Source organism: Portunus trituberculatus, chromosome 43, assembly GCF_017591435.1.
Source record: "Portunus trituberculatus isolate SZX2019 chromosome 43, ASM1759143v1, whole genome shotgun sequence".
Taxonomy (NCBI): Eukaryota; Metazoa; Arthropoda; class Malacostraca; order Decapoda; family Portunidae; genus Portunus; species Portunus trituberculatus.
Window position 1 is genome coordinate 19783526 of NC_059297.1, and position 6480 is coordinate 19790005.

General features: G+C 42.1%; 1 protein-coding gene across 7 annotated transcripts in view; it reads left to right on the plus strand.

Moving 5' to 3' along the window:
- Nucleotides 1-6480, plus strand: part of LOC123517910 (hexosaminidase D-like) — an 80786-nt gene that overhangs the window by 52501 nt on the left and 21805 nt on the right. For 6 of the 7 annotated variants that reach the window (XM_045278367.1, XM_045278368.1, XM_045278371.1 and 3 more), the window contains one exon: nucleotides 6289-6337. The exons of the other annotated variant lie outside the window; for it this stretch is intronic. The gene's annotated coding sequence lies outside the window, so the exon portion shown is untranslated. The remainder of the gene's footprint in view (nucleotides 1-6288; nucleotides 6338-6480) is intronic. 7 annotated transcript variants of the gene reach the window in all.

A 6480-nucleotide genomic window follows, 5' to 3' on the forward strand; every position in this document is an offset into this window, starting at 1 on the left:
CACCGCTGGTGTTCTTGGTAGGGAAAAGGTATTTTCAATTAAACCGTCGGGTGCGCTCACTTCACCACAGATAAGCGCCCACCTTCTCCGGACAGCTGTACGTATCATTGATTGAGTGTTGTTCACTCATTCCATACTGTGGTTCATCTTGCTGGTAAACCACGTTTCATCCAGGTAAACTACCTTCCTCTCCAGTGTTGTTTAAGTACCCGGAGAGCACTGATCCTGCGGGACGCGACATCCATGCACTTCTTATTTACATACATTTTCCACTGTGAGGTCTTTAATTAACGGGAAGCCCATGTTATAGATAAGTTGCCACACTGACGTTTCTGAGGTATCATATTTGAATATTTGATTATGCTTGCAATCATCAGGTGTTCATTCAGAGAATCAAATGTGAAAGTCTGTTTGGCTGCAAACTTTGTGTGAATGTTGCGACGAATGGTGTCGATGGTGAAATTGTCAAAGACAGGGCGGTGTTGAGAGTGTTATCGGTGTGTACGGCCGAGACTTCATGTTGCGCTGAACTATCAGCCGCACCCACTACCTTCACTTAATACCCATGACCTCAGCAACGCTGTTATGAGGCCAGTATAATGTATGAATGATGTAGCTCACGATTAAACATACTTTATGGTATAGTATGCGTGGGATCATGGTGTAAACATTGAAACTGCAATGAAACACCCATATTGTGTTTTTACGTCAAATTGATATAATGGATCACTTACTTATTCAAACGGATTCGGAGACAATTGTTGGCTTCCTCCTTGTTATATGTGTCATAAAGACGTATCAGGATCGCCATAATATTTACCAACAGTAACCAGCATCTTGACCGAATGGACTTATGTGACTGCTCTTGTGAGCCTGAGTTTCACGTACCATAAAGTAACTTCACCACCAGACACACACAAAAAAAGTAATAATAAATAAATAAGTAAATAAAAGAGCATCGCTCAACAATCAGTCACGGTGGTTCTCACCTTTCTATTCTTAGTATTCTACTCTTCTCCAACTCTCCGGGTATCTCACTGTCAACTATTATACTTAAAAAAAATTACCTCATATTGAGTGCCTCAATTTTACTTGTATAAAGCATAAGGCAGTGCCAGTATTTTTGAGAGAGAGAGAGAGAGAGAGAGAGAGAGAGAGAGAGAGAGAGAGAGAGAGAGAGAGAGAGAGAGAGAGAGTGTGGGGGTAGTGGAGGAGTCAACGTCACAGTACGTCATGCTTCCTATGTTTGATACATTGCTGCTCTGAGTTGGCTAATGTGGGCTTTCACATTAAATGACAAGAGTAAACGCTGTAATCAACCACATTCGGCAATGCACTTTAGTGTCAAAAATTACAGAAGGGTGTGAAAGAAGCTGTGGCAAAATATCATTCTGATTCAACTATTTGTTTGGAAGATTCATGAGAAAAACGATGCCTCACTGCCTCTAAAATGCATAGTTGTGTAAGCATTGTTTGACCTCCATAATCTAATATCTTTAATTCAGCGTTAGCATTTGTTACCTCAGCCAACAGCTCTTACCCCGGACCGCCCCTTCCGTAACGGACGGAGTTACCACCTCCACCATCTTAGCATTTCTGATAAGAAGGCACAGATTGCGGCGGGAGTGTCTCTCTCCCCAACCCATGTGCTTAATAAAATCAAAATGACGAAGTCATGACTTCATGGTTTAACGTAACGTGTGTGTGTGTGTGTGTGTGTGTGTGTGTGTGTGTGTGTGTGTGTGTGTGTGTGTGTGTGTGTGTGTGTGTGTGTGTGTGTGTGTGTGATTCACCTCGGTCGTCTGCTGGTCACTCAGCCAGTCTTCCCCATTACGGAGCGAGGTCAGAGCTCATAGACCGATCTTCGGGTAGGACTGAGACCACATAACACACTCCACACACCGGGGAAGCGAGGCCACAACCCCTCGAGTTACATCCCGTACCTATTTACTGCTAGGTGAACAGGGGTCACACATTAAGAGACTTCCCATCTGCCTCGCCGCTTACGGGGATTCGAACCCGGCCCTCTCGATTGTGAGTCGAGCGTGCTAACCACTACACTACGCGGTGTGTGTGTGTGTGTGTGTGTGTGTGTGTGTGTGTGTGTGTGTGTTCTTTACATGCGTGCGTGCAGCGTGCGTGTGTGTGTGCACCGTGCGTGCGTACGTGCAGCGTGCGTGCGCGCCTTGAATTTATTAGGAGTTTGACATATGGTTACAAGTAAAAGGGTCTATTGTAAACTGATAAACTTGAACCATATAATTATCCTGAAGGACGCCGGGAGTGAGGTGTTGGGCAAGAGTCGTCTGGCTCCCATCCTTCTCTCGCAGCCACACACGCAGCAGTGCTCAGTAATTTCACCTTGTCTGCTCCAGTCTGGATTTCACCATCTGTGTTAACATTACATTCAGGATGAATACACTTGCGCTTGATTTTTTTCCCCTTTCTTTTAATGAATGATTCTTATTTCGTTAAGAAGTGCTAGAATATCTTATTTGAAAGCTGGATCACATACCAAATTATAATAATAATCTATAACCATTAGACTTACACAGTGTCATCATATATCATTGCTTTTCATCTCTTTATGTTGACTGTACTTTTGATTTTCAACATGTTTTCTTTACGTCTCCTGTCAAGTATCCATGCAAAACACTATGGCAGATATTGGGGCAGAGAAAACTTAGTTGTGTTCAATGCCTCAAAAACTCAATTCCTCCATCTATCAACTCGACACTACCTTCCAGACAACTATCCCCTCTTCTTCAATGACACTGAACTGTCTCTCTCTTCTACACTGAATATCCTCAGTCTGTCCTTTACTCACTACTTAACTGGAAACTTCACATATCATCTCTCGCTAAAACAGCTTTTATGAAGTTAGGTGTTCTACGGCGTCTCAGTTTTTCTCACCCTTTTAACTGCTAACTCTACAAGGGCCTTGTTCGTCCTTGCATGGAGTACTCTTCGCATGTTTGGGGCGGGTTCCACTCATACAACTTTACTAGATAGGGTGGAATCAAAAGCTTTTCGTCTCATCAACTCCTCTCCTCTGACTGACTGTCTTCAGCCTCTCTCTCACCACCGAAATGTTGCATCTCTTTCTATCTTTTATCGCTATTTTCATGCTAACTGCTCTACTGATCTTGCTAACTGCATGGCTCCCCTCCTCCTGCGGCCTCGCTGCACAAGGCTTTCTTCTTCCTCTCACCCATATTCTGTCCAACTCTCTAATGCAAGAGTTAACCTCTCAATCATTCATACCTTTCACTGGTAAACTCTGGAACTCCCTTCCTGCTTCTATATTTCCATCTTCCTTTGACATGACTTCTTATAAGAGAGAGGTGTCTAGACATTTGTCCCTGAATTTTGGCTAACTCCCATGTCTTTTAGGGGACTAGCAACGTAGTGGGCGTTTTTTATTTCATATTTTGTTGCCCTTGGCCAGCTGTCCCTCCTACATAAAAAAAAAAAAAAAAAGATCGGGAACAGTATAAATGTTATGTCTACAATATGGGCCTGTAACGAGTTTTGTAAGTGGTCTCTATATCGGACACACCAAGGCTGATCTCTTGGTCTTGTGGTACACCACTAGGCTTATGTGTGTTGTATAAAGGGAAATCCCATCCTTCATGTGCAAAGGAAATCCCCCCATCCACCCTCTGAACGTGATTGTCGCCTCGTAACCTGACGACAGTCTATCGTCCTTCATAAGCACTGGTATCTGCCACAACTTGATATCTCGGCAAACGGAGAGATGGATGACAGCACTTTTCACCACCTTTAATGTTGCAAATGGCCCTGTGATATACGCGTGGTCCTACTTGAGGTGTCAACCTTACATTATTCTGGAGTCCCACGACGCCCAGTAGATAAGGTCTTAACAAGAGCCTCATATACTAACATAAGTAGGATCATCTGTTACCAGCGGTACCATTAGTATTACTTATGATATTATCTACTTCCTTAATAGCAACAATATAGAGCTGTCCTATTATATTCTTGACGTTCACGTATCAATCTGGTATTAAGAGGTAGGCAGAAGTAATCCATTGACAGCCTGAAAGAATGCAGCCCTAACTTGTCACCGGTTTGTTGACCGATAACTGGAGTTAAACCTTATCCAGAGGTAGATTTGCTTCGTGAGGTGTCTCAAGTGAGGTATAGACGCTGACTATATTGGCCATGAATTGAATAGAAAAATAATAGTTAAAAAAAAAATAAATAAAAAAAAGTCGAGCGCCACACAGGTCCGTCAGTCAAGGCAAGGTGAACGACGATCGAACTGAACCTTTATAGACAGAAAGGCAAGGACTTCGGTGCTCAACGTAGTAGTTAAAATCGTAGGAGTAGTAGCAGCAGCAGTAATAATTGTATTAGTGGTGTAGGTAATAATTGTAGTAGTAGTAGTAGTGGTAATGTAGAGTGGTTGGTAGTAGTAACAGTAGTAAAAGCATTATAATTCGAAGCAGCAATATAGTTGTAATCTTACCAGTAGCATTTTTTTTCTTTTCTTTTTTTTTCAGAAACAGCAGAGGAGAGTAACAGTGATGCTAGGAATCGTATTGATTTTGGTGGAAAATCACAAAGTATTTCCTTTTTCCTCCTGACTCTTACCGGTAATTCAGTGGTAGAATCAAAATGAACAACAACAAAATATAGATAAATAATAGAATAATGGATACAGCAGTAGCAGTAGCAGCAGCAGCGGCACCAGCAGCAGCAGCAGCAGCAGAAGTAGTAATAGTAATAGTAGTATTGGTATTAGTAGCAGTAGTAGTAGTAGTAGTAGTAGTAGTAGTATAAGTAGTAGTAGTAGTATAAGTAGTAGTAGTAGTAGTAGTATAAGTAGTAGTATAGTAGTAGTAGTAGTAGTAGTAGTAGTAGTAGTAGTAGTAGTAGTAGTAGTAGTAGTAGTAGTAGTAGTAGTAGTAGTAGTAGTAGTAGTAGTAGTAAGTAGTAGTAGTAGTAATAATAGTAGTAGTAGTAGTAGTGGTGGTGGCAGTAGCGGTGACAGCAGGCCAGAAAGGTTTCCTTCCCGAGGCAAGGCGAAGGGGAAGTGCACTCCACTAGAAGCCATAGACCGTTATGTGGCCAATTTGATCTTAAGAGAGAAAGGCCGGTGGAAATGTTAAGGCGGGTTCACACGTGCCAATTTGCGACTGAAATTGCAACTTGGTAGAGTTTCTGACTGAATTTCGGTGCCTAATGACTGGAGGATAATGGAGGATAGCAAAGTTGATGGTTAGTTCACCAGGATGGTCAGTGAAGGGAGAGGAAAGCTAAAGCTGGTGATGAACATTAAAATCTAAAAATGGAGATGTCTGCAATAGGATAGAGATAAAATGTGCTCCACTTCAAAAGTTAAATATTCAAAGCATTTCTTATAGTCAGAGAAGTTAGGGGAGAGATAGACAGCGCAGATAAATTTACTTGGAGAGTAACTTTGGAGTCAAAGCCAGATGGTGGAAAACTCGGAAGATTCAAGAGCATGGGCACAAGAGCAAGTCTGGTCATTACGCATATAGACACAGCATACAGCTTTGGAACGAAAATGAGGATAGAGAAAGTAGAAGAGAGCAGAAAAGGGGCTACTGTTTGTTGCCTCAGACACCTGGTTTCGATGAGGAAAAGAAGATGAGATTAGTAGAAAAGAGACATGCAGCTTTGGAATGAAAATGAGGATAGAGAAAGTAGGAGGGAACAGAGAAGGTTCTACTGTTAGTTGCATCAGACATCTGTTTCTGTGAGGAAAAGAAGACGAGGTTTAGTAGAAGAGATGTGGTGTTCTACAGATTGAAAATTAAATTGACCGCAAATGTTGTAGTAAGGCTAGTTTTAGTGTTGCTAGGCTACTTTTAGTGTTGCCATTCTTTAATTTTAAGTGAAGGGTATATGTGTAGTAAGTGCATGAAGTTTTGTGTGAAGTAGGAGAGTTGTCTTTAGAGGACAGACTGTGACTGCCCCCTTGAGTTGTGAGACACAAAGGAAAAATTCAGCGAGTTGAGAACTAGCTTTGATGGTAAGTTCACAACACCCCCTGAACTGATCCAGATCAGAATTAGACAGACTGGTCTAGAACAGAACTAGTGTTGTTAGATCTCGCTGGGAGTAAATTATCGTAAATGCATATGTTCATGTATATTTCATAATGTGAATGTACAAAGTACAGGTTTCTGATGTATATCTCTCTCTCTCTCTCTCTCTCTCTCTCTCTCTCTCTCTCTCTCTCTCTCTCTCTCTCTCTCTCTCTCTCTCTCTCTCTGATAAACTTTATTTTTGTTCCAGGAAACGAGAGAAAGCTTCAGCAACAGTGACAGGAGCCACCTATTAACAGGTAAATTACATCACACACACACACACACACACACACACACACACACACACACACACACACACACACACACACACACACACACACACACCGCGTAGTGGTTGGTGCAGTGAGGCAAATGGGCAAGCCTCTTAATGTGTAGCCAA